We start from the raw sequence: 4,341 nt of genomic DNA, 5'->3' as shown, positions 1-4,341 counted from the left end.
TTACTCCACTTTATCCAACAGTAATACCTAAAGAAACCACCAAACAACCTCCTTTTATTACAAATCTCTTCTCATGGACAAAATCCACCTGGAGGATAAGTAATGTCAACACACACAACATATGTATCTCATACGCTCCCATGTAATATGTCTTGAAGCAGTTTCGACACTTATGGCTAACTTGTAGTGGCAAAAAACTACTCTTTAAGTTTTTTTCAGTTTCAACACTTAAACCACAAACATCATTTACACACACAGAGACACAAGTTAAAGCAAGAACAGCTTGCATAGTTCCATAATGTTAAATTTCACACAAACGAAAGCCACAACATCAACTTGCTCTGTCTCTCTCACATGACAAACACACTCGCTCTTACGCTTTCAAGCACACTTGGAGAGCTTAACTATTTATTGCAGTAATTTTTCTTCATTTCATACGAACGAAAAAAGCAAGACTAAAAGATTGGTGTTGTAAAAGTTGTTGTTTTTGTCTCCTTACCTTTCCAACCGCCGCTATCCCCAACTGTTTTATGGTGTCAACAGTAGTGAAAGGAAAAATCTGTAAAGGCACAAAAAGGAGCAATGAAATAAAAACATGAAAATGGAAAGTGAAAACAAAATTAAAAAGCCTACAGTAGTTGCGCGCTGTTTGTAATGACCTGTGACTACAACAGCAACAGCAATAACAAAAACTACAAAAAATTACAACTTAAACTGAAAACAAGAACATCTGCCAACATCTGGGATAAGCGCGGGAGTTGTTGCCAACATTACCGGCGGCGCCAGTGTCTTGGCAAAGAGGACAAGTAGCTATCCATTTAAAAGTGAGCGAAAGGGAAACAAATCTGGGAGAATGTTAAAATATTTTTTGTGTTTAACATATCAGATTGTTTGTGTCAACCTCTGTGTATTTGTGTGGGAGTGAGAGAAAGTTTATATATGTGGTAGTAACAGGCAACAACATCCTCTATAATTTTCTTTCTTTCTTTGACAAAAAACCCAAAATGAAAACCACAACGAGAACAAAGTTTTTCCTTTTGATTTGTTGCCGATTAAAAGTTTCTCTCCATTGTTTAATTTGTTGTAGGCGGGCGGTTTTCGTTGTTGTTGCTATTGTAGTATTTGCTAGTTGTTGTCATAGTTTCTTCTTCCTCCTCTTCTTTGTTCTTAGTAAAAGAATTACGTGACAGTAAATGCTGTTTGTGTGACCTGATTTCGTTGTCGTCATTCTTTGGCAAAATTTTAGTTCATTCAGGGAAGTGTAGCTAATATATAAAGGGATATTTTTTCACAAAATGTCAATGGTGACGTCTGGCACAAACACATATTTAAGCATGTGGTAACTACTACTCTTTTCCGCCTATAGAGGACTTTTTGAATAAATTTCATTCATATCACGATTTCTTGCAGCTTATCAATAAAACTCCCTTCAGTTCAACTATAGAGAATCCCTTCAGCTCGTATACAAAGACTCTCTTCAGCTCGTCCATTAAGACTCTCTTTAGCTACAAAGTCTTCCATCAGCACGTCTAGTACGGCTCTCTTCAGCACGTCTATTGCCACTCCCTTCAGCTCGCCTATAAAGACTCCCTAAAGCTAGTGTATGTCTACTCCATTCAGCTCGTTTATAAAGACTCCCTTCAAGTTGTCTATAAGGACTCTCTTCAACTGGTCTAAAAAGACTTCCTTCAGCTCGTCTATAAAGGCTCCCTTCAGCTCTTCTATAAAGACTACCTTCAGCTTTTCTATAAAGACTATTTTCAGCTCGTCTATAAAGACTCCCTTCAGCTCGTCTATAAATACTTCCTTCAGCTCGTCTATAAAAACTCCCTTTAACTCGTCTATAAAGACTCCCTTCAGCTCTGCCTCCCCTCAGTTCGTCTATAAAGAATCCATTCAGCTCATCTACAAAGACTGCATTCAGCACATCTATAAATACTCCCTTCAGCTCATCTATAAGGACTGCCTTTAGCTCGTCCATGAAGACTGCCTTCAGCTTGTCTATAAAAACTACCTTCATCTCGTCTATAAACACAATCTTCAGCTAGTCTATAAAGACTCCCTTCAACTCGTCTATAAAGACTCCCTTCAGCACGTCTATAACTACTCACTTCAGCTCTTCTATAAAGACTCAATCCAGTTCGTCTATAAAGAATCCATTCAGCTCATCTATAAGGACTTCGTTTAGCTCGTCCATGAAGACTGCCTTCAGCTTGTCTATAAAAACTACCTTCAGCTCATCTATAAAGACTCCCTTCAGCTCGTCTATAAAGACTCTCTTCAGTTTGTCTATAAAGACTCCCTTCAGCTCGTCTATAAAGACTCCCTTCAGCTCGTCTATAAGGACTCCCTTCAGCTCGTCTATAAAGACTACCTTCAGCTCGTCTATAAAGACTACCTTCAGCTCGTCTATAAAGACTCCCTTCAGCTTGTCTATAAAAACTACCTTTAGCTAGTCTATAAAGACTCCCTTCAACTCGTCTATAAAGACTCCCTTCAGCACGTCTATAACTACTCACTTCAGCTCTTCTATAAAGACTCAATCCAGTTCGTCTATAAAGAATCCATTCAGCTCATCTATAAATACTCCCTTCAGCTCATCTATAAGGACTTCGTTTAGCTCGTCCATGAAGACTGCCTTCAGCTTGTCTATAAAAACTACCTTCAGCTCGCCTATAAAGACTCCCTTCAGCTCGTCTATAAAGACTCCCTTCAGCTTGTCTATAAAAACTACCTTCAGCTCGCCTATAAAGACTCCCTTCACCTCGGCTATAAAGACTCCCTTCAGCTCGTCTATAAAGACTCCCTTCAGCTCTTCTATAACGAATCCATTTAGGTCATCTACAAAGACTCCATTCAGCACATCAATAAATACTCCCTTCAGCTCGCCTATAAAGACTCCCTTCAGCTCGTCTATAAAGACTCCCTTCAGCTCGTCTATAAAGACTCCCTTCAGCTCGTCTATAAGGACTCCCTTCAGCTCGTCTATAAAGACTACCTTCAGCTCGTCTATAAAGACTCCCTTCAGCTCGTCTATAAAGACTCCCTTCAGCTTGTCTATAAAAACTACCTTTAGCTAGTCTATAAAGACTCCCTTCAACTCGTCTATAAAGACTCCCTTCAGCACGTCTATAACTACTCACTTCAGCTCTTCTATAAAGACTCAATCCAGTTCGTCTATAAAGAATCCATTCAGCTCATCTATAAAGACTCCCTTCAGCTCGTCTATAAAGACTCCCTTCAGCTCTTCTATAACGAATCCATTTAGGTCATCTACAAAGACTCCATTCAGCACATCAATAAATACTCCCTTCAGCTCGCCTATAAAGACTCCCTTCAGCTCGTCTATAAAGACTCCCTTCAGCTCGTCTATAAAGACTCCCTTCAGCTCGTCTATAAGGACTCCCTTCAGCTTGTCTATAAAAACTACCTTCAGCTCGCCTATAAAGACTCACTTCAGCTCGTCTATAAAGACTCCCTTCAGCTTGTCTATAAAAACTACCTTCAGCTCGCCTATAAAGACTCCCTTCAGCTCGGCTATAAAGACTCCCTTCAGCTCGTCTATAAAGACTCCCTTCAGCTCTTCTATAACGAATCCATTTAGGTCATCTACAAAGACTCCATTCAGCACATCAATAAATACTCCCTTCAGCTCGCCTATAAAGACTCCCTTCAGCTCGTCTATAAAGACTCCCTTCAGCTCGTCTATAAAGACTCCCTTCAGCTCGTCTATAAGGACTCCCTTCAGCTCGCCTATAAAGACTCCCTTCAGCTCGTCTATAAAGACTCCCTTCAGCTCGTCTATAAGGACTCCCTTCAGCTCGTCTATAAAGACTACCTTCAGCTCGTCTATAAAGACTCCCTTCAGCTCGTCTATAAAGACTCCCTTCAGCTTGTCTATAAAAACTACCTTTAGCTAGTCTATAAAGACTCCCTTCAACTCGTCTATAAAGACTCCCTTCAGCACGTCTATAACTACTCACTTCAGCTCTTCTATAAAGACTCAATCCAGTTCGTCTATAAAGAATCCATTCAGCTCATCTATAAATACTCCCTTCAGCTCATCTATAAGGACTTCGTTTAGCTCGTCCATGAAGACTGCCTTCAGCTTGTCTATAAAAACTACCTTCAGCTCGCCTATAAAGACTGCCTTAAGCTCGTCTATATAGACTGGCTTCAGATCGTCTATAAAGACTCCCTTCAGCTCGGCTATAAAGACTCCCTTCAGCTCGTCTATAAAGACTCCCTTCAGCTCTTCTATAAAGACTCCCTTCAGTTCGTCTATAACGAATCCATTTAGGTCATCTACAAAGACTCCATTCAGCACATCAATAAATACTC

This window comes from Musca autumnalis, unplaced genomic scaffold, assembly GCF_047663935.1.
Source record: "Musca autumnalis isolate F117 unplaced genomic scaffold, ASM4766393v1 scaffold_4, whole genome shotgun sequence".
Taxonomy (NCBI): domain Eukaryota; kingdom Metazoa; phylum Arthropoda; class Insecta; order Diptera; family Muscidae; genus Musca; species Musca autumnalis.
This window is presented reverse-complemented; position numbering follows the sequence as displayed.